This window comes from Impatiens glandulifera, chromosome 7, assembly GCF_907164915.1.
Source record: "Impatiens glandulifera chromosome 7, dImpGla2.1, whole genome shotgun sequence".
NCBI lineage: Eukaryota > Viridiplantae > Streptophyta > Magnoliopsida > Ericales > Balsaminaceae > Impatiens > Impatiens glandulifera.
Window position 1 is genome coordinate 16,810,993 of NC_061868.1, and position 24,905 is coordinate 16,835,897.

The following is a 24,905-nucleotide window of genomic DNA, read 5'->3' on the forward strand; positions in this document are numbered from 1 at the left end:
CAGCTCGTAGGGAGTTTTATCAAAACGTTTGTTAATTATTGATCGGTTTTGTGTATAGCAGGCAGTACTAATGGCTTCCGCCCAGAACCTCTGAGGTACATCTGATTCAGCAAGCATAGATCTCGCTGCTTCCTTTAGAGTTCTCACTCTTCTCTCAGTAATGTCGTTTTGCTGTGGAGTTCTGGCACTAGACAACTCGTGCTTAATTCCAGTCTCCTCAAGATAAGATGATAGGTATCTGTTGGTGAACTCAGTTCCCTGATCACTTCTAATGCACGTGATATTCAAAGATTTCTGATTCTGAATTCCTTTAAATATCCTAATCAAATTTTCAGCAATTTTATCTTTTGATGGTAAAAATGCAACGCATGTAAAATGAGAGAAATCATCAATAACTATTAAGGCAAATCTCATTCCTCCTATACTCTTTACAGGAATTGGACCAAACAGATCCATATGTAAAAGTTCTAGGATACGGCTGGATTGTGACTTCTCTTTGCTTTTGAACGATGATTTGCCCTGTTTGCCTAACTGGCAAGCAGTGCATATCTTGTCCTTTGAAAACTGAAGTTTAGGCAAAACAATAACTAAATTGTTTGAACAAATGTTGTTGATGGTTTTAAAATTCAAATGGTTCAAACGTTTATGTCATAACCATTTCTGGTCATTCTTGGCAATCATGCACATAGGATCAGAAGACTCTTTTTGCCAATTCATTTTATATGAGTTTCCTACTCTACTTCCAGTCAATAAAATGTTTCCATCTTGGTCTTTAACTAGACATGCATGAGTTTGAAAATCTACTAACAAACCATTATCACATAATTGACTAATGCTGATTAAATTATAGCACATATTGTCAACAAGCAGCACGTCATTAATAGTTAGGTTACTATGGATAATCTTACCCTTACCCATGGTCTTACCCTTCTTGTTGTCACCAAATGTGATCTTAGGTCCAGAGCAATCTGATATATCAGTGAGAAGTCGTCTGTTTCCTGTCATATGCCTAGAACATCCGTTATCAAGATACCATACATATTCCTCCAGTACTTCGTTTATTTGTACCTTAGATTGGTCATATGTCATCAGACAAGTTACAGCTTCGTTCTCTTTTTCAGCAGGAGACTCCTCTGTATCACTATCAGCCCATCTGGATTTGTTCTCACTACATATGAATGCTTTTTGATTCTTCTTAGCTTGAGTGTTTGTACCGTAGATCTGATTAAGTTTGTCCCATATCTCTTTAGCAGAGGAAAAGAACTTGATTTCATAGAACACGTTCATGTTGATTGACTGGTACAGAATATTCCTTGCAACATTATCCAGGTTGTTAGTCATCTTATCTTCAGTAGTCCACTCACTTCTTGGCTTCAAAATCTTTATAGGGCCATCAGTAATGACGTTCCACATATCACAGTCAAGAGCGGCCAAGTGAGCTTGCATCCTCATCATCCAATACTCGCAGTTGTCCATTGACAGAATAGGGATTTCATTGATGATAGACATGCTTCAGGTTCTTGATGTTTGAGAATAGAAACAAGGCTCTGATACCAATTGATAGGATCGGCTTAATCGATAGAGACGGGGGTCTAGCTAAGGATGAAGGCTTATGAAAAACGGTTTGAAAGAAATCATGTTAGGGATTTAATTCGCTTTCTATTCTAAACAAACACTTGTAAACACTTGAAACGAATTCAAGACATAATTGTTTACTTGGGTATGAAGCACAAGATGAAATATGAAAAGATGACAGAAATGAAAGAACACAACAGTTTGTTTATGGATGTTCGGAGAAACTCTCCTACGTCACCCTTTCTTCCAACCACCGGAAAGATTCACTATAATATAATTCGAATCAAATACAGTTTACACACACTTAGCTCACTATTGAACATAACACTTTCTGTTCAATTACAAGATGAAGAATATCACTCAGCTAAAGGTGTTTTGATTCTAGCTTTCTCTTGATTCACACACGGTACAATCAGAAAGCAGCTTCACAGTATGAATTCAGTAAGAAAGATGATTGAGTAGTTTCTCTCTCTGTAAAATCAGATGCTTGTTCGTTGTATTCGGATAAAATCGTAAAGCTAATAATTCTTCTTGTTAAGGAAGATTGTCCATTGTCCTTTAGATTTGTTAAATACTGAGCAGGAGCTAACGGTCGAATCTTTAAGAATGATACGTGGCACTCTTCCATTGGAAAGCCTCCATTGTACACAACAGGCTATGAGCATAAAGATCGTGGCCGTACACCACTAGTAGTGCGTCGAATATTCCATCAGGGATGTACCTGCAAAACAAGTAATGTGAGGAAAATTCTCTTACGTGGCATTCCTTGGTTGGTTGCATATAGCTGTTGTACTAATCTTCACTAGAAAGTGGAGCAGGAGTAGGGTACATCTATAGCACGTGGGTAGGTGAAATGCTAACTTCAAGCATACTACTTAAACTGAGCATTAGACGTATTTCAGTTAGACGAATTGTGAAAATTAGTCTAATGAAATAAAACATCTCCTTTTAATAACTGAGTCTATTAGACCGACTGGTCTAATAGAATTAAACTACACGTCTAATTACAATAACCATTAGACTACACGTCTAACTCCACTGAGTTAAACTGCACGTCTAATTCCGGTTCTACCTCAGACTAATCTCAAGGAGTTAGACTCACGTCTAACCTTCACTAATTATACTACACGTCTAATTATGCAATAACCATTAGACTGTACGTCTAACTCCATTGAGTTAGACTTGCACGTCTAATTTCGGTTCTACCTCCGACGTGCCTGAAGGAGTTAGACTCACGTCTAACTTTCACTAATTAGACTACACGTCTAATTATCCAATAACCATTAGACTGCATGTCTAACTCCACTGAGTTAGACTTGCACGTCTAATTTCGGTTCTACCTCAGACTTGTCTGAAGGAGTTAGACTTACGTCTAACTTTCACTAATTAGACTACACGTCTAATTATCCAATAACCATTAGACTGCACGTCTAACTCCACTGAGTTAGACTTGCACGTCTAATTCCGGTTGTACCTCAGACTTGTCTAAAGGAGTTAGACTTACGTCTAACTTTCACTTTCTATTAGACTGCACGTCTAACTCCACTAAGTTAGACTGCACATCTAATTCCGCACATATTAGACTATCCATCTAATTGCAAATATATTAGACTACACGTCTAACTCCACTAAATTAGACTGTACGTCTAATTCCGAATATCTATTAGGCCATCCGTCTAATTACAAATCTATTAGACTACACGTCTAACTCCGATGAGTTAGACTGTACGTCTAATTTCGAATACATTAGACTTACGTCTAATTCCGTGTATATTAGACTACACGTCTAACTCCGATGAGTTAGACTATACGTCTAATTCTATGCATTCATTAGACTACACGTCTAACTCCGATGAGTTAGACTGTACGTCTAATTCTATGCATTCAATTGCCAAAATCGGTCTAATGATCCTCATTAGAGTCAAGTCTCATGAAATATTGTTTCAATACACCTGCATCAAAACTCATAAGTCATTTCATCATCAAAATCTCAATGGTTAAATTATTTTAACACATAGTCAAAATAATTTGACCCAACAGTTTATAACACCAAGTAAATTTGGCTACTACGCTACTTCAGCGACTAAAGACATTCAACAACTCTTCTCAATCTTTGTTCATACCCGTTGACATATGTGGAAACTAGAATTAACAATTCTTTATTATGTCAAAATAATCTTTACCTTCGTTTGCCACAAACCGAGTGTCTTATTTTTCAAGTTCAACAATCGACTAAAACCAAAATACCAAATAAACCCAATACGAACTTTCATCGTCTACTTTTTCAGAATCGGATATCTATCGATTATTGAGGACACCCAAAACGAACTTTCATCGTCTACTTCTTCAAAATAAGATATTGATCGAAAACGAGAAGACCCAAAACAAACTTTTATCGTCTACTTCATAACAAATAAATTAGGCTATCACGACATCTCTTTTCTCTAACTCAAGATCTGACAAAGTATTTATCATCCATCTTGCCTTCAACGTTGCATACTCAATCAACTTGAACCTCACACTTCTCCTTGAACAAATTAGCTTGCAATCTGCTAGTTTCTTGAATCCAAAAACGCCTAGCAATCCAAGAATATTATTTCAATATTCAATATCTCTCTCTTCAATTGTCTTCACCCATGCTTCAAATGATCATCTATAGTTTCTCTGAAAGAAATCGAATATCCTTTCATTTGAATTGATCGAACCTCTCATCTACTTTCATGAATATGAATCCCTATTCAAGGTCTCAATCATCTCATTCATCTGATATATGATCCACAATGTATAGACAATTAATATATAACAAAAGAAGTAAAAAAATCATCACATTCGAATTAACCGAGTCTCCCATCTAGCCCCTTTTTCATGACTAGGAATCTCACTCAAGGTTTTTATTTATCTTCTCACATTAGAAGATAATGCAATGATTTCTTCATGGTCGTTTGAGAGTTATTCTCAAGATGTCTCCACCTCAACTTATTAGTGTCTTTCATTAGTCTTCCTCTTCCTGGTCTTTCATTGATAATATGTGTTAACTGATATTGTTTCAATCCTTAATCACCTGCCAACTCAATGCAATCTTGCAATTTGGCCTGAAGGATTGCCTTGTCAACATGTCGACAATGTTGTCATCGGTAAACACCATATAAATAACAACTTTCCATACTCGATAATATTTTTGTCAAGTGTAAAAGCACATAATCTCACCACCGTCTTTATCTTGATTAGCTCTTCCAATAAGATAAGGTCATAACCAAAAAGATACAAACTTTTTGATCCCAAATAAGTCAAATAAAATTAAAATTAGGCAGACACTTTAAGCCCTAGAAAAACAAACTCCGAGACGTCCAAACCTTGATCCGGCCGTTGAAAATGTAGAGGAATGAGTTACCAACCCTCTCGACAAAACCTCAGCACAATCGGACTCTATTTGAATCTCCGATCGTCAGTTTGATGAACTCTGCGCGGCTGTAGGCGAAAATCTACTACTAGATTTTTCACTCTACCTCTCTTTTAATTTGACTTCTTCAATAACCGGTTTCTAAAGAAAAATCTCTCCAAACTTATTTCAGCCGAGAATTTTTGAAGTCAAAGCCCTCGACATAGTGAAATAATTTCACCCATGTATGCCAAGACAACAATCGGTTATAATAAAACCTCCAACTAATTTTCAATAAGCATCAGGGACAGATCCAGGATTTCAAACTGGGGTGGGCTTGAAAAAATTTAGGGTAGGCTTAAAATAATAACGAGAAAATTTTGAAAAAAACAAGTATATAAAAGTAAATTTTACCATTTTTTTCATAATTAGATAAAAAAAACAATGAATTATATTATTTTTTTTAAGAAATTAAGGGTAATGTCATATTTTACTGTAAAAAAAAATATTTAACTCACTCTATTAACCCAGAGATTGAGTTAAGTGGATTCGATATTTGTCCTATATTTAGGCAATGTCAGGATTCCACTTCCACTTCTGATTTTACTCCCTATGGAGTCATCTCCCTACGTCTCATGTAGAAAATGAGATATTTCATAGGAATTGGTCTAGGACCGAATGCTACCGGTATAACTTCTTTCCCTTGGTCTTATTACAACTCATACAACTTCGATGTCGGCTCACTAGTAGAAAAGGGGGTATTAGTAAGGGCGAAATCCGTTACTGAAAGTATCGAACGCCGTTACTGAAACATAATTGTAACGGCAAATAAAACTGTTACCAATCGTTACTAAAAATTACGTTACAGAAACTTCACAGGTATCAGTAACGGCGTTCGAAAATCGTTACTGATATTAAAGGAACAACAGTAACGGTTTTAGCCGTCTTAAAACCGTCACAGAAACAACATAGGTATCAGTAACAGTTTTCGAAAACCGTTACTAATATTGAATGAACAACAGTAACGATTTTAGCCGGCTTAAAACCGTTACTGAAAGGCAGTAGTATCTATAACCTAACATACAAATTATCCACTAACCTAACATACAAATTATCCACTAACCTAACATACAAATTATCCACTAACCTAACATACAAATTATCCACTAACCTAACATACAAATTATCCACTAACCTAACATCAATAACATTGATTGTAAATAAGAACTAACCTGGATTTTGAAGTGCAAACTACAATCCGCGGCAGCAAAGACAATGACAATTTGAAACAGCAAGAATTGAAATCTATGCAACCTGATTCAACAAATCAAACGCAAAAACTAAATCAAACTAATGAAAATCTATTAAGCATAGTCTACCAATCCATTCACAAACTAATCAATGTAATTCATACACAAACTTCAACAGCCCTACATCTAGTCATTACCTAAATCTCAGTCAATGTCAATGAAAATAATAAAGAAAGCATCATGCATATATATCATCAATCAATCATGCATAACTTAGAATACCAATCAATTAAGCATACTTCAAAATAGCAATTCAAGGCTCAATAGAAATATTACCTGAAATAAGATTTGTCTACTTTATTTGAACATGATAGTTATAGATCATGATCATGATTCATATATACATGATTCATATATACAGGACAGAACACAAGCTCTCTAGCTATTCATATATATATATTCAGGATTCCTTCAATTGAACTATATGTCTACAATGAACACAAGCTAGTTCTAAATACAATTTCAACTTCTGTATTACAAGCTAGTTCTCATACGACTCAGCAAACAGATCATAATAGAACAGATAATAATATTACTCTAATATCTTGACTAGCTAGATGTATGTGCTAATATCTTCTAATATGACTCGGCAAACTTCTGTATTATTAATTTCACATAATATTAGAATATGTATGTGCTTCACAGATCGTAATTGTGATGAAGAAGCATTGTATCATTATTCGTTAACTAATAAGAGAACTAACCAAGGATGACAAAATGTAACTAGGATTTATCAATATCATTCACAATCGAGTTTAACCTAGTTTACTCATCAAGGGAGAAGATAGTTTAACTTACCTGGGAGGAAGATATTGATCGGCGGGTGGCAGATTGGTTCGATGATCGGCGGGTGACAGATATTGATCGGCGGAGGAAGATATTGATCGGCGGAGGAAGAAAAGAGAGAAGAAACTTACCTGGCGGCGACTTGAACGGACGGGTGGTGTCTTGAATGGACCTAGCGGTGACTTGAAACGGACGGGCGACGCTGATCGGAAAGAATAGGAGAAAGCGCGGAGGAAGAAAAGAAAAAAGAAAGAAGTTCGCGGGTTGAATAAAGACTATCTGTAACGGTTTTCTCAGTAACCGTTACAGATAGTCAACCGTCTTTTCAACTTCTCTTCCAATATCTGTAACGATTTTCTCAATAATCGTTACAGATACTATAGTAGTAACGACGTTAGAAGAAAGCCGTTACTGATATCCTTTTCCAAAAACGCTAACTGAAGCCGTATCTATAACGGTTATTGAGAAAATCGTTACAAATAATGGAAGAAAAGATGAAAAGACGGCTTAATATCTGTAACGACTTTTAAGAACACCGTTACAGATAATACATTAGTAACGGTTATTGAAGAAAGTCGATACTGTTGATCTTTTCCAAAACCGCTAACTTAAGCCATATCTGTAACGGCTATTGAGAAAACCGTTACAGATGCTGGAAGAAAAGATGAGAAGACGACTTAATATCTGTAACGGTTTCTCAATAGCCGTTACAGATAATACATTAGTAACGGTTATTGAAGAAAGATGTTACTGATGCCCTCTTCCCTAAATTGTAAAGTAATGCAATATCAGTAACGGTTATCCAAAAACCGTTACTGATACTCATAATTCGAAAAATAAACTTTAAGCTGCTATTATCTGTAACGGTAATTCCATATATCCGTTACTGTAACTTTTTATCTGTAACGGTCTTATAAAGTCGTTATTGATGTTCTTATAACAATAACGGTTTAGTTTAACCGTTATGGAAAAAAGTATTAGTAAGAGTGTTCGAGCGCCGTTACTAGTCTTCGTTACAGGAGACATTTTTTCTACTAGTGTATACTCCGACAAAGGGTGATGAATACAAAAAGGTAAAATTTCTAAACAAAATATACATATTCATCCAACCCTAAATGGACAGTTTGTGCGAGAAGGGGAAACCACATTGTGTTTTGATTTCCCCAAACCATTCTTCAACCAAGTTTTACAAACCCGCTCTCGAAAGATTTTTAGATTGTTCTTTTGATCCTAATTCATCTATTAATATGATTAGGAAAAAGACTGTTTGTTGGCATGAAATCCTGAAAAAACTGGTTAGAGATTTTTCTATACGGACGTGGATGTTGATGAAGACTATTATAAGATAAACTCCACAAACCAATCAACGGTCAATAAAAAAATGTTATTTTATTAGTACAAAATTGGTAAATTAATTAAAAAATAAACTAGTATATTAAAACAAGAAAGAGACATTTATTTATTTATAGATTAAATTAAAAAATTAAAATTTCATACACAATTTAAAGTTTGAAGCAAATTCGACACTATAATAACATTTGGACATTTAAACAAACTAATGGGCCTAATGGATTGAAACCCTAAAATACAAATAAAATATAATTACTAGTTTCATTTAAACTTACTAAATAATGGCTGAAAAGTGGAAACCCTAGTTACGGAGAAATAGTGTCCTATTTATTCCTCCCAAGCCCTTTGCATTTCAATATCATCTTTTCTTCTCCGTTGAAGAGACGATTCATACTATGTTTCAACAACATCCTCTTCGGCGATAGGTTCTTGCTTTCATATGTTAATCTTTTCTTTCATGGTTTTTTTTATTGTGAATTTGATGTGTGCAGTGATGAGTATTTTATATGGACTAGAGTTTCTGATCTGTGATTCCAATAGATGCTAATTAAGAAATTCATCTATCTTTTGATTGTTATTTTGGGCTTATGATGAAAAATTCATATATCTTAGCGGATTTCAGTGAGAATTTTTCAATGATCTGATTGTTACACACACTGAAGCCCTCTTAACAATTGAATTTTCTCTTAAAACTATTATTTTTAGAGATGTGGTTATTCTATGCAATGATGAGACTAAACACCAAATTGGTGATTAGGGCAGTGGAATTAGGGACACTTTTGTGTCTCTCCGTGAGTCCCTTAATAAACGACTTCTCCTTCCACTGAGTATACATACACACACATCCTCATTGGTTATTTCTCCATTTTTTTTAATATAATTACTTCATTCATTGTTGTCATGTAATCAATATGAATATTGTTGTATTTCCTAATTGACTTGCACTTTGTTTAATTGATCATGAAATCTTGTATTCTGAAATTGTTGCGGTGATGATACTTTTGTGGACTAGAGTTTCTGATCTTGGGATTTATCCCATTATTGAAGACAAACCCTTGGCTGTCTGAGCACATAGTTTATTTGAAATCGTAGTTGATCATTATTTCTCATCATAATCATGGTGGTAAAGATGTTTGTTCTATTCAAGTATGAGACCAAGTTTATGTTATACATTGGATCATTCACAATGTTTTTAGTTTCATGCGTCCTTTACCAATACTGGGGATTAATATGTTCCTTTTAGTTTAATGGCACGGACGCAATATGAATATTGTGGTTATATCCTGATTACTAACTTTTACTCTGTGTTACTTAATCCTGGAAACGCCACATAAATGTTGATTTCTCCTTATAATGCAAATGTTTTATTCTACTTGATGTTAGATTGTTAAATTGTTTTGTGCAGTGATGAGACTTATGTGGACTAGAGTTTCTGATCTTGGGTTTTATCCCATTATTGAAGACAAACCCTTGGCTGTCTGAGTACACAATTTATTTTTATTGTTTTTGTTCATTGACATTCAACATATTGAACAAGAACCCATTCATAATTTCATTTTTGGGCTTATGATGAAAAATCACATTATCTTAGCGGATTTCAGTGAGATTTTTTTCAATGATCTGAATGTTACACACATTGAGGCCCCTTTTATACTTTTTATTGATCTGAATGTGTTATTTTAATCTGACAACTATTCTAATGGAGCAAATTATTTAGTCTTTGCAAATTCCATTCATAGTCGTCAAAGATTGAGCCTCCTTTTCTGATCAATGAATGGTTGAGATTTTCTCTCTTAGGAGATGGGAGTTTCCTGTTCTTCAGATGGTGTGCGATCTCATATCCTATTGCCTTGAGTAGCAGTTTCTGCCATTACCTTTTGGGATTTGCCATGAGAAATACATTTCATTGATTTTATATCATTCTATTTGATTTTATTATCTTTTCAGGTTAAATAACAAATTCATGACTGAATGGCACATTGTCCTTGATGTTATTTATTCTGCAAATTTTGAGGCTACTCCTTTGAAATCTATCATTTCTCTTCCGTCTCAATGGGATCTCTTTCTCTTCCGTCTCAATGGGATCTCTTATCATGTTATTATATATATTTTGAATATAATTTTGATAAAATTATTATAATATTATCAATATTTTAACCGCACATCATAAATATATCTCAACATTGATAGGAAGTCTGTGAGGAGATCAGTTAAAATAACACCATCTTTCGGGACTGAATGACCTTTTGGTCTTGATGTTATTAATTCTGCAATTCTGAGACTTAATTTTAATTCTCAATTCATATCTAATGATTTTTTAATGTTAATGTTGATCAACATATTTACCAATGGTTGACTGAGCACAATGTTTAATTTCTTTTTAATGTTAATGTTGATCAACATATTTACCTTCTAAAAAAGAATTATGTTGCAATGTTTTTTCTAGGCTTATTATTAGAAATTGGTTATCTAAGTAGATTTTAGTGAGATAATATTAATGATCAAATGTTACACAGACAATTGAATACTTTAAATTCAAGATCAAACAATTTTCAATCATAGTCTATTACAGTTAGAATTATCCATATAATATACTAAAGAAAACCTCATATTTTATTTATTTCTTTTGAATAAGATATCTATTAGATAGATATGTTACCATTAGAATTCCTTCAGTTTAACCTAACGAATCCCATTTTAAATGTATTATTTCTGTAACTCTTAAACTATTCAAATTATTTCTAGTTAAATTCTCAAATTTTGAGTTGTTTGATAGAAGTTTTGTTGCAATCAAAGTTGAAGTATCGGATTTGAGACATTTGAGTATGTTTGTTGGTAAAGTGTATAACCGTGTTTAGATAACAAAAAAAATATTATTTTGGTAATGTTGGCCCACGCATATTTACTTATTTATTTTTCTTTTTTAAGTTCATTTTGATTGAACTAATATTCTAATATATATATATATATATTAAAGTTAGATAATTGTTTTATTATCTAATTTATTAGAATTATTATAAAATTCAATTATATTTTTCATTATATATATATATATTATTATTTTATTATAAAACTCAACTAGTTTTTTCATTCTTTAATTTATTATATATATATATATATATATATATTTGTTAATTGTTTTTTTTTTATAAAACTCAACTAGTTTATTTATTATTTAGTTTATTATATTATAAATATTTTTTGGGATTAAAGGAGTACTTGTATGACTCTCGCTTTTAGATAGAATCAAACTTGTGACCTTTTTGGTCTCTTAAACTTAAAGGAGTACTTGCATTACCTATATGAAGTTAGTGTCGGAATAAAGAAGGTTAGGAAAAGAGAAAGCGAGAGAAGATGTCAATGTGACTAGAAGATGAGTAAATTTTCATGAAAACTATTCATTTTGGGCAGTTGGCCCCTTCTAAGAACTTAGTTGGGAAAAAGATTGAGCATGCAATAGTGACTAATGCAGACGACAATTGAAAAAAATCGTAGCTAATATATCAATTTGGGATATTCTCATGTACTCCATTGAGCATAACAATACCATGTTGACAGAATTGATAAAGACTGATATATCTGTCAATACAACTCTCGAAGAACTAGTTGGCATAATCAGTGGTGGCATGAAAGAACAAAATATCGGGTTTGATGATGCAGATTTTCCAAGCTTTAGGGCAAGTCATGTAAAAACATTATATTTTATAGTGGAGATGGAGGGTAAAAAAGTTTTGATGGCCCTTGTCGATAACGACTCAACATTGAATATATTCCATGGAAGACACTTGAGAGAATTTGCATCGGGAAGTATTTTAATTTCTTGTTAGATCTATGCGTACATGGCATTGATAGCTCGAGGAAAGAAATCATTAGAAATTTCAAGGTAAAAATTAGGTGTCGGGCATGCCCTTTGAGATTGATTTTTGCGTTATCAATATGCAAGTCATACAATGTCATTCTCAGGAGGTCGTGGCTATACAAGGAAAAGGTAATGGAATCCACATTCCATTAGAAACTCAGGTTTATGGCCAATGGCTTTATGATTACGGTTGACGGGGATGTATATTCTACAAGTGGTGCTCGTACCTCCCACGTATCCAACCAGGATGTCGAATTGAATGGTTTTGAAGTAAGTTCAATGTTTACATCAGAGATAGATCATTTAGGTACTACGAGTTTCTCTTATTTTAGTTATCCGATTTAGAACATGATATTTAATTTGTGATATTTTCTTGAAATAAGTTTGGGTATTTATGGTACATGTATTGTCAATCACATGAAGTCAATCCGAGAGAAATATGAGACGAGTGGTTTGGGTTATCAAAGGGCATAAGGTGAAGAGTCTGGAAAAGGTGAGATTCAAAAGGCTCATATTCAGATACCTCCCACATAAAACACACAATTTGTACGAGAAGGACATGATGTATTGTACTTTATCTTTCTCAATAGATTGTTTGTCTTAAGATAGAGTGCTTCTTAATAAGTTCTCAATAGATTTTGAAATTTTGTATAACGCCCTAATTTCAGAAAAGTGATATACAACTCACTATGTTGTAATTTAACTTATGAATACAAATTTAAAGTTTTATATTTTTGTTCGACCAATTATATATCAGCTTGTTTGTTCAATTTATTGATTGAAAACGATCTTAAATCCTTTTAAAGTTTTCTATCGAAACCAACTAAAATCAATCCATTCAAATAAAAAAATATTCAAATATGATTTTGAAAATTATGTTTAGTGACTCAAAAACCTTCTTAACATATTATTAAGGAGGTTAAGACTATATTTAGATCAATTCCAAGTAATCCTGATAATATTAATCAAAAACTAATTTAAAAAAAAGTAATTTTATGCTAACCTAGGATCACATAAATCATAAATTTACATAACAAAACCAACCAAAACCTAAAAGAATGAAAAATAAAGCAAAAGGACTGTGGTTAGCCTCCACGGTCCTATACTTGATTTTTAGTCGAGGTGCAAATCCAGACCGGTCGAAAAATTGTGCTTTTTATCAGTTCTCGGTCCTAAGGTGCGGCAAGCGTCGATCTTGTGATAAGCAGTAGCGGTCCTTAGCCTTTGGGTGCGAAAATCTTCGGTTCTTTGACAAACAGTAGCGGTCTTCAGCCTTTGGGTGCAAAAATCTTCGGTCCTTTGATAAGCATAGTTGTCCTCAGCCTTTGGGTGTGGAAACCTTCAGTCCTTTGACAAGTAGTAGCGGTCCTTAGCCTTTGGGTGCGGAAATCTTCAGTCCTTTGACAAAAAATAGCGGTCCTTAGCCTTTGGGTGCAGAAATCTTCAGTCCTTTGACAAGAAGTAGCGGTCCTCAACCTTTGGGTGTAGAAATCTTCAGTTTTAGGCCTACAACAACTCTCCCCTTCGGTCCTAAATGGTCAGTAAGTCCATTTTGGGTGCAAATTGCAACCCAAAAAGGCTAATAGTGGAAATAAAATAACATAAAATCCTAAGAATGTCTAAGGGGACCGGATATTAGAAAATAAATTAATGAGAGGCTCGGATTTCTCAGTGAGAGAGAGACTCGAGTCAGAATTTAGGGTCTTGGGAAGCAGAGAACTAGCATAGGCGCAGATATATGCTAGTTTCCTCGGTCTTTATGTGCACAGAGGCGTCCAGAATCAACATAAACGTCAGGAAGGCGCCGAATTTTGCATCTAGAGAGGCTGCCTTGGTCGGGTGGCGCTCGAGTAAGCTTCAGGGTGCCTTTTTTCATTCAGATGCTACCCCAGGGCCAACTTTTTCATCCCTAAAGCAGCATACCTGCTATTCTACCAATTTTCCACCTAATCCTAATCTAACAAAATATTCGGTGATCCAAATGGATCCCAAATTGCATAAAAAGGTTTCCAGAAAGTTTTAAAATATACATCTTAATTCTAATGTTATACAAATGATAAATTACACCAAAATATATATTTTTTATATCTTTGAGTTTTTTCTCTTTTTTTTAAACCTAACTAGATTATTAATAATATACAAGTAAATTCTAGCTCTAATATTATACAAATAATAAATTAAATTAAAACAGATTTTTTTAACTTTTTGAGTCTTTTTAAATGGTCAATTCATGGGCCGATTTTGGTTTTATAAAAAAAAAAATTATTGGTCAATGACCTTTTATTTACATTGAACTTTATGTTTTGTTTAGTTATGTTTTATTTATTTACATGTTAAATGTATTATTAAGGTTTACATATTTACAAATAAATCATGCATAGAGTTATGAACATGTTTTTTTTTAAGAACAAAGAAGCTTCTGCCTTGTTTCATACTTATCTTTTTTATTCTATTATTTTTAGTTTAACTAATTTACCTATTTACACACAGAAATATAAAATCTTAAACAACTATCAAAATAATTATTTTAAAGGAAATCATGCATGGTGCAAAGATAAAATAAAAAAAATAAAATAATTCTAATTCTAATTCTAATTCAAATTCAAATATATAAAAACAAAGTTGTGCAAAGAGGCTTACAATGGGGGCTTCTTCTTTGCAAAGAGGGATGCAAATTCTAAACAAGAGGCTTATGACCCAACAAAACTAGTTGGAGCGCTTGCTTAGATTCTTGAAAGAATGAGGGAAAACTTTTAGAATACATGCAGCCTGAGGGCACGAGAGAATGAAAAGTGAGGTCTTAATTCGGTAGCCTAAGGGCGTTTTTTAATGTGAAAAAGAGAAGGTTTACTAGGGTGTTAAGATGGGTATTTATAGGGAATTCACAAGGGAAACCCTAGGGACCAAAGACCCACTTAACACCCTTGACGTTGGAAAGATTTTTCCATTTGTAAAATATGTCAAAATATTTTAAATGGAGCAATCTTCACTTGACATGTCACTAAATGTCAAGTGATATCCAATGGGATTTAAGCTTTATTTAATAATGATGTAATACTTGGTTATTTTAATTTTGTAATTAAAAATAAACAAGTCTTCATGTTCCTCTTGCTCACGCCTGAACCCTTCTTTGTTTGTAACTTCTTCTCTTTTTTCTTGGCAACTTCCCTTTTTCCCTTTGACCACACTTCTTTCTTCATCTTTTTTTTAACTCACGGTTGCGGAGAGATTTCACATTCTTCAACCGTTAGTTTTTTTGTTTGCACCATTATCTTCTTTACACATCCCTTCATCCTACAAAAAGATTTTTTTAAAAAACAAATAAGCAATTTTATTTTTAATTATTCCTATTTTTAAGGAACAATTCTAATTAAAAAACAAACAAAATGACAACTAACTAAGTCAAATGATTAAATTTTAAAATCTAATCTAACAACTAATCTAATCGACAACTAATCTAACAATACCCCGCGTGGAGAATGATTTTCCTTGCTTGTCTATGTCCCCCACTCCTGTTAATGATGCTCATAATAAGGTGGAGCATGTGCTTGTAGTTTTTGATCAACCTACTGAACATGATGTGAATGTTCTCAATGAGGTGGAGCATGATAATGTGAATGATATTGATGATTTGCATGATTCAAATGTTTTGTTTGATTCACATGATTTTCTTGATAATTTGAATGATTCAAATGTGTTGTCTGATTTACATGACTTGTCTGATGATTTGCATGACTATCAACTTGCTAGGGATAGAAGTAGAAGAACTATTAGAATGCCTGCTAGATTTAGGGATGATAATTTGAATAATTGTAATATGTCTGAATTTTCTTTTAACATGTTTGAATCCTTAGACTGTAATGAGCCTAGCTCTTATAAAAAAGCTTTGAGGTCTAAGTAGAAAACTTAGACCTCAAAGCTTAGTAGAAAACTTAGTAGAAAACTTGGAAACTTGTTCATAAATCTCAGCTCCTTAGTGGATTGCAAGTGGTTGTATAAGGTGAAGCAAGAGTCTGAAAAAGTTAGATTCAAGGCTAGGTTAGTAGCCAAGGAATTTACTCAAAAGGAGGGAATAGATTATGCTGAAATTTCCGCTCTTGTTGTCAAATTCACTACTGTTAGAATAGTGTTTGCTTTAGTTGCTCACTTTGATTCGGAATTGAAGCAAATGGATCTTACTATTACTTTCTTACATGGTAAACTTGATAAGAATATTTATATGCATCAACCTGAGGGGTTTGTTGACCCCAAGTTTCCTGATCATGTTTGTTTGTTAAAAAAAACCTTGTATGGTTTAAAACAACTCCTAGGCAATGGAATATCAAGTTCGATAAGTGAATGCAATCTTTGGATTTTAAAACAAGTTCTTCTGATCATTGCCTTTACTTCAAAAATATAGACTCTGTGCCTATATTTCTTTTGTTGTATGTGGATGACATGTTGATTGTTAGCCCATGTCTGAAGTCTATTATACATGTCCAAAAACCGCTTTTTGAAATTTTTGACATGAAAGACTTAAGTGATGCTAAGTATATTTTGGGCATGAATATCATTAGAGATAGAACCAAATTTTCTCTTGTGTTGAATCAAAGTGTATATGCTGCTAAAATTTTGAGTAAATTTTCTATGTCTGATGCTAAATCTATGAATGTGCCTCTTGCTTCCCACTTTATGTTAAGTAAGGATCAGTCTCCTAAGACTGAAACTGAAAAACTGAAATGAAGAATGTGCCTTATTCCAATGTTATAGGATCTGTTATGTATCTTATGATTAGTACTAGGCCTGATATAGCATATGCAATTAGTTGCTTGAGTAGATTTATGTCTAACCCTGGTATGCCTCATTGAAATGCTTTGAAATTGCTTTTGAGATATCTAAAAAACACTGTTGATGTTGACTTGACTTTCTCTAAGTGTTCGATAGGTACTAAATTGGTTGGTTATGTTGATTCTAATTATGATAATGATATGGATAATAGAAAGTCTACTACTTCTTATGTGTTTACTTTGTGTGGCTCTTGTATAAGTTGGAAGTCTCAACTTCAACCCATTGTTACTTTATCTACTACAGAATCTGAGTATGTAGCTGTCACTGAAGCTTTTAAGGAAGCAATTTGGCTTAGGGTTGTTTTGTGTGAAATTGGTTTTTTTGACAAAAATATGGTTGTGTTTTCTGATAGTCAATCTGCTATTCCACTATGTAAAAATCATGTTTTTCAATATAGAAATAAACACATTGATGTTAAGATTCATTACATTCAAGATATTGTTGAAAAGGGCATTGTTAAGTTAGAGAAAATTCCTTCAGAATTTAATCCTAGTGATATGGGTACTAAGTGTTTACCTGCTGAAAAATTTATTTCATGTCAACGAATTTTAAACTTTGACTTAGGGAAATCTCTGTGAGGTTCGTCCTATGTGGGCATGGCACGCTTTGTGATTTTTCTTTCAATCTTTATGATTTCCCATGCTTTGTGCGCTTGCGTTCGATCTTTGTGATTTTCGCATGCTTTGTGCTCTTGCATTTGATCTTTGTGATTTTCGTATGTTTGTGCTCTTACGTTTGATCTTTGTGATTTTCCCATGCTTTGTGCTCTTGCATTTAATCTTTGTGATTTTCGCATTCTTGTGCTCTTGCGTTTGATTTATGTAATTTTGCATTCTTTATGCTCTTGCGTTTGATTTTTATGATTTTCGCATACTTTGTGCTCTTGCCCCTAGTCTTTGTGACTCGAGTTTACCTAGGGTATTCTATTTGTTTCCTCAATGGTAATAAATTGGCGATGGTGTGTCTTGTGATTCCGTGATTGTGTTTTGCACTACTTTGGGCCAAAGGTGGAGATTGTTGGGCATTGGTTGACCCAACATTGTGGTCCAATCTCTAGTAACCCACTTATTGGACTTGACCTAATAATATAAATAGATACTACTATGTTGGTGGGAGGTAGATGTCAAAGTCCTTTGTGGTGTTTGGAAACTAGAGAAAGGGTTGTCGCCTTTAGTGAGGTAGTGGAGCAACGAAATTGATAAACAAGATAAACTGAGTCAAACTTCAATCGCATTCACACCCAACATCTAACAATCTTAAAATAGTTCCACATGTGTACTAAGCTATATAGTAGCTTGCGCCATCAAAAATCTTTGTCTTTGATAATTAAGAATTACGAGTTGTGATGTTACAAAAGAGATGTAAATGATTAATCTGAAAGAATAGAAAAATCAACCAATAAAGATAAGTCTTTATTGTATAGAGATATATATTCTCAAGAAATATGGTTTTTATTCTGTTGGGTCAAATTATTTTGACTAAGGGTCAAATCACTTTGACAAATAAAATTTTGATGATGAGTGTGTATAAAACTTAAACTGAGCCGTCTAATCGTTTTTGGTGCAAGTGTATTGAAAACATACAAAATTAGACTAGGTCTGAATGTGGTTCATTAGACTTATTGGCTATTAGATGCATCAAGTTAGACGTGCAGTCTAACAGACGTAGTTAAACGTGCAGTCTAACAAGAGACGTAGGTAGACGTGCAAACTAATAGACGTAGTTAGACGTGCAGTTTAACAAAGAGGTAGTTAGACGTGCAGTCTAACAGATACGTAGTTAGACGTGTAATATAATAGATACGTAGCTAGACGTGTAGTCTAATAGATACGTAGATAGACGTACAGTCTAACAGATACGTAGTTAGACGTGCAGTCTAACAGATACGTAGTTAGACGTGTAGTCTAACAGATACGTAGTTAGACGTGCAGTCTAACAGACGTAGTTAGACGTGCAGTCTAACAGATACGTAGTTAGACGTGCATTCTAATAGACGTAGTTAGACGTGTAGTCTAACAGACGTAGTTAGACGTGTAGTTTAACAGATACGTAGTTAGACGTGCAGTCTAACATACGTAGTTAGACGTGCAATGTAACATACGTTGTTAGACATGCAGTATAACAGATACAGAGTTAGACGTGCAGTCTAACAGATGAAAGTTAGACGTGCAGTCTAACTCCTTCAAATTAGTCTGAAGGGACTCGTAGTTAGACGTATAGTCTAATAGATAAAAGTTTGACGTGTAGTCTAACTCCTTCAGATTAGTCTAAAGGGATTCGTAATTAGACGTGTCATCTAATCCCATTAGACCAAGTGGTCTAATGGATCCTACTATTAGACGGGGGCGTCTAACTTCATTAAACTTGAACGTCTAATGCCATGTTTAAGCAGTTGCTTGAAGCTAGCATCTGTCTACCCATAATCAACTAGATGTATGTTACTCCTGTTCTACTATTCCGTGCAGATCAGTACGATAGTCAGTTATATCCAATGAATCAATGTTACGTAAACAAATATTCTTCCTACTTACTTGTTCCTTGTAGGAATATCCTAGAAGAATATTTGGCGCACTACCAGATTAGTACGACCACGATTATGGTGCTCAGAGTCTGTTGTACCTGTGTATTATGGAGGCTTTCCAATGGGTGTTTGCCATGTGTCATTATAGAAGATTCAACCGTTGGTACCTGTTCTCTATTTAAGGATCCTCAAGGACAACGGAAGAAGTGTTGGACACATACGATAACATACAAGCTGAACTTACAATCTCACGAATTGCTTTCTTTCTTTACTGTGTGTACATCAAGAGAGAGATAGATTCAAAGTATTGTCTAGCTGAGTGATATTCTTCAATATACTGTAAGTTGAACAGAGTCTGTTCCGTTCAACAGTAAGCTAGCCGTGCAACTGTATTCTATTCTAAGAAAAGTATAGTGAATCCATCCGGTGGTTGGAAGAAGGGGTGACGTAGGAGAGTTTTTCTCCGAACATCCATAAACAGTTCTTTGTGTCATTTACATTCTGTCATCTTCTTCTTCTTTGGTTCTTAGCTTCAAACTTGAGCAAACGTTTCCGCACTTGAATCGTTCAAGATTTTGCAAATATTTGTAAAGAATAGAAAGTGATTTAAATCCCTAACATGATTTCTATCAAACCCTTTTCGTACGAAGTTGTCATCAATAGTTAGACCCCCGTCTCTTTTTGTGCCACCGATCTTATCAACTGGTATCAGAGCTCTGTTTTCTATTCTCAAGTATTAAGAACCCGAATCATGTCTATCATCAATGAGATCCCTCTTATTTCGAAAGATAACTGCGATTATTGGATGATGAGAATGCAATCTCACTTGGCTATTCTTGATTGCAATATGTGGAGTGTCATTACCGATGGTCCCATAAAGATTTCGAAGCCAAGATGTGAGTGGACAACTGAAGATAAGATGACCAACAATCTGGACAATGTGACCAAGAATATCTTGTATCAATCAATCAACATGAACATATTCTACGAGATCAAATCATGCTCCTCGGCTAAAGAAATTTGGGAGAAGCTAATTCAGATCTATGGTCGAAAAATTCAAGCCAAGAAGAATGAGAAAGATCAGAAAGTTTTCATGTGTGTTGAAAACAAATCAAAATGGGCCGACAGCGACTCAGAAGATTCTCCTATTGAAAGGAATTCTGAAACTGTAACATGCTTGATGGCAGATGATCAATCCAAGGTAAATGATATTTCACCATCAGAATTTACCAACGAAGAGTTAACTACTGCACTCAATGACATGGCCATTGAGTACAAGAAGTTATCAGATTCCTTTTATGAAATGAAAGTAAAATATGAAACCAATATTTCTTCTTCACACAAAATTTCTGAATTAAATGTTTTTGAAAAGAAAGTAGTAGAGATCTCATCCGAGAATGAGATGCTCAAGGAACAGATCCAAACACTCTCTTCTGAAAACAAAAGGTGAAACTATGTTGTTAGTGCTTGGACAAAGTCTAGAGAAGCTGTCAAATATCAGATTAGTTTGTTGAAACCTGCTGGATCTAGATCCGGTTTAGGATTTGATAGCGATGACCTAGACCAGTCCAACAAAAAGTCAAACTCAGCAAATGACAAGCTTAATCCAATAAGTTTTGTCAAATAGAGTGTGACTGATATTGAATCTGATCCAATTCATGAAGAGATAGTTTTGAAGAATTAAATAACTTATGTTCTGCCGACTGTTAGCTGGCTGAAAAATAAGTTAGATGCAGCCAGCAAGTCAGGCAATCTAAAACTTGGCAAGAAGTCAAGGATTAGTGGCTATCAGGAAGACGTCTGCTATGTAAAAATCATATGCATTAATCACAATACAAAATGAGAAATCCATCAGAATAACTGAAATGTGGATTCCTAAGGGACTGATTGATCGAGGACTCAATTGAATGTGGGTACCAAACGATTTTAAATATTATTTTGTGTATGTACATATGAGTGATGGCCTGGAAGAATCTGTCTGGTATCTAGATAACGGCTGTTCCAGACATATGACAATAAGGGTAAGACCATGGGTAAGGGTAAGATTATCCATGGTAATCTAACCATTAATGACGTGTTACTTGTTGACAATCTGTGTTATAACTTGATTAGTATTAGTCAATTATGTGATAACGGTTTGTCAGTTGATTTTCAAACTCATGCATGCCTTGTTAATGATCAACATGGTAATACTTTATTAACTGGAAGCAGAGTAGGAAATTCTTATAAAATGAACTAACAAAACAAAACATCCGATCTTATGTGCATGATTGTCAAGAATGGCCAGAAATGGTTATGGCATAAAAGGTTAAACCATCTAAACTTTAAAACCATCAACAATATCTGTTCAAATAATTTAGTGTTTGGATTGCCTAAACTTCAGTTTTCTAAGGACACGGTATGTCATGCTCGCCAGTTAGGTAAACAGGGCAGATCATCGTTCAAAAGTAAAGGGAAATCTCAATTCAGTCGCTGTTTAGAACTATTACACATGGATCTGTTTGGTCCAATTCCTGTAAGGAGCCTAGGAGGAATGAGATTCACCCTAATTGTTATTGATTATTTCTCACGATTTACATGGGTAGCATTTTTACAATCAAAGGATAAAACTGCTGAAAATTTGATTAGAATCTTTAAAAGAATTCAGAATCAGAAATCTTTGAATATTGCTTGCATTAAAAGTGATCAGGGAACTGAGTTCACAAACAGACATCTTTCTTCTTTTCTCAAGGAGTTTGGGATTATGCACGAGTTGTCTAGTGCCAGAACTCCACAGTAGAATGGCATTTCTAAGAGAAGAGTGAGGACTCTAAAATAAGCAGCGAGATCTATGTTAGCTGAATCAGACGTTTCTCAGAGGTTCTGGTTAGAAGCAATTAACATTGCTTTCTACACACAAAATCGGTCAATAATTAACAAACGTTTTGATAAAACTCCTTATGAACTGTATTACGGGAGAATTTCCACAATTTTGTACTTCAAAGTATTAGGGTGTAAGTATTTTATCCATAATAATGGAAAGGTTTATTTGACCACTTTTGATGCAAAAGAAGATGCTGGATTCATGCTAGGATATTCCTCAATAAGAAAGGCTTACACAGTATATAACAACATAACTCAAACTATTGGGGAATCCCTTCATGTCGTCTTTGATGAGTCCGTTGAGAGTAACTCCATTGATCCCATCAACCTTGCTAACAGATTAGAAGCGACAAGTCTTGAGTCTGTAAGTGAGGATGAAGCTCTGGATAAACGGATTTCGGTGTCTAATCATGTGGCTGATCCGGTTGAAATCCAACCAGACGTACAAAGTCCTGTTCAATAAAATGTTGAGAGTTTGGACGTCGTGGAGTCACCTATTCATATGAACAATCCCTTTGGATCCAACTTCAGATTGAACAAGAATCATCCACCATAATTGATCTTCGGGAATCCTAATTCTCCTCATAGGACCAGACGTTAATTGATGGATGAAATGGCCAATTCTGCCTTTATTTCTGAAATTGAAGCCAAGAAAATTGGTGAAGCAATGGTTGATCTAGATTGGATCAATGTTATGCAGGAGGAGTTAAACCAATTTGTGAGAAATAAAGTGTGGCATCTAACTCCTAGACCGACTGATCAGTCAGTCATTGGAACAAGATGGGTCTTTAGAAACAAGCTTATTGAAGATGGACTAGTCATTAGAAACAAAGCTCGTTTAGTTGCTCAATGATACAGACATGAGGAAGGCATCGACTTTGATGAGTCCTTTACACCCGTAGCAATACTTGATGCAATTAGAATCTTTCTGGCTTATGCATCATTTAAGAATTTTAAAGTTTTTCAAATGGATGTAAAAAGTGCGTTTTTAAATGGTAAATTAAATGAAGATGTCTATGTTGAGCAACCAACTGATTTTGTAGATCATACTTTACCAAATCATGTTTTTAAACTTGACAAAGCTTTATATGGTTTGAAACAAGCTCCTAGAGCTTGGTATGACACTTTGACTGAATTTCTGTTTGATCATGATTTTGTCATTGAAATTGTTGATAAAACATTGTTTAGATTCACTAAAGATTCTCACATTCTACTTGTTCAAATCTATGTTGATGACATTATATTTGGATCAACTAACCCCAAATTGTGTGAGAAATTTGCCAAACTGATACATGACAAATTTTAAATGAGCATGATGAGAGAATTAACTATCTTGCTCGGTCATCAAGTTCGTTAGCTGGAGAAAGGAACCTTCATCAATCGGGCCAAGTATACCAAAGAGTTACTGAAGAAATTTGGGATGGAGAACTGTTTTACTACAGCTACTCCAATGAGCTCCTCCAGTAAACTAGACAAAGATGATGGTGGTCAAAGTGTAGATGTCACATCCTATAGAGGTCTCATTGGGTCCTTGCTCTATGTTACTACCAGTAGACCAAATATCTAATTTGATGTTGGTGTCTATGGAAGATTTCAGGCTAATCCTAAACTGTCTCACTTCACTACTGCTAAACGCATTCTGAAATATTTGAAGGGAACTCAAAATATGGGACTGTGATATCTGAAGGATTCCAATTTCAATTTAATTAGTTTCTTTGATGCAGATTATGCAGGGTGCAAAATTGATAGAAAGAAAACAAGTGGAACTTTCCAGTTCTTTGGAGATCGTCTTATCTCATGGTTCAACAAGAAGCAGACATCGGTGGCCACGTCTACAGCTGAAGTAGAGTACCTTGTTGCTGGTAGTTGTTGTTCTCAGCTCTTGTGGGTTCAACAACAGCTTTGGGACTATGGGATTGAGGCTGAAGAATCTCCAATTTTCTGCAACAACACAAGTGATATCGCAATCACCTATAATCCACTTCTGCACTCTCGGACAAAGCACATCGAAATCAGACATCACTTCATCCGAGAACATGTCAATCAGAAGCAGATTCGTCTTGAGTATATCCCAATAGATCAACAAACTGCAGACATCTTCACGAAGCCTCTACCTAAGACTAAGTTTTCTCACTTTAAAAATATTTTAGAAATTGTTGATCTTGATTGATTATGTTATGTGCATAAACTGAGTGGGAACATTTGTTCAAAACGTAACTGGACAGACAAGAAGACAGAGGTCTCAATACGTCCAATGGACTAGAAGTTTAAGAAGCATAGCTACTTAGACGTATGTCTGCTCATGCAGTTTTTATCTTCTTCTGAGAAATCATGTCTTGGTTAATTAACCTGCGCGGTTAGACGTATGTGTCTAATAGACGTTTAGATGTTTATAAGACATGAGCAATTGGAAGCTCACGTCTAACTGGACACACG

At 34.4% G+C, this 24,905-nt stretch overlaps 1 long non-coding RNA gene, 6 other non-coding genes and 1 pseudogene across 7 annotated transcripts; all 8 read left to right on the forward strand.

Moving 5' to 3' along the window:
• Positions 1-8,693: 8,693 nt before the first annotated feature.
• Positions 8,694-10,196, forward strand: LOC124946165. Its single transcript, XR_007100008.1, has 2 exons — positions 8,694-8,825; positions 9,806-10,196. It is a non-coding gene; the product is annotated as an uncharacterized LOC124946165 (long non-coding RNA).
• LOC124910854 lies at positions 8,982-9,065 on the forward strand. Its single transcript, XR_007096473.1, has one exon. It is a non-coding gene; the product is annotated as a small nucleolar RNA R11/Z151 (small nucleolar RNA).
• LOC124910866 lies at positions 9,120-9,232 on the forward strand. Its single transcript, XR_007096483.1, has one exon. It is a non-coding gene; the product is annotated as a small nucleolar RNA Z152/R70/R12 (small nucleolar RNA).
• LOC124910850 lies at positions 9,381-9,476 on the forward strand. The gene has a single exon (XR_007096469.1). It is a non-coding gene; the product is annotated as a small nucleolar RNA Z157/R69/R10 (small nucleolar RNA).
• LOC124910903 lies at positions 9,612-9,738 on the forward strand. Its single transcript, XR_007096514.1, has one exon. It is a non-coding gene; the product is annotated as a small nucleolar RNA snoR80 (small nucleolar RNA).
• On the forward strand, positions 9,796-9,890 carry LOC124910844 (annotated as a pseudogene).
• Positions 9,961-10,045, forward strand: LOC124910859. Its single transcript, XR_007096478.1, has one exon. It is a non-coding gene; the product is annotated as a small nucleolar RNA R11/Z151 (small nucleolar RNA).
• A 395-nt stretch (positions 10,197-10,591) lies between the features above and the next one.
• Positions 10,592-10,684, forward strand: LOC124910945. The gene has a single exon (XR_007096545.1). It is a non-coding gene; the product is annotated as a small nucleolar RNA SNORD96 family (small nucleolar RNA).
• The last annotated feature ends 14,221 nt before the right edge of the window (positions 10,685-24,905 follow it).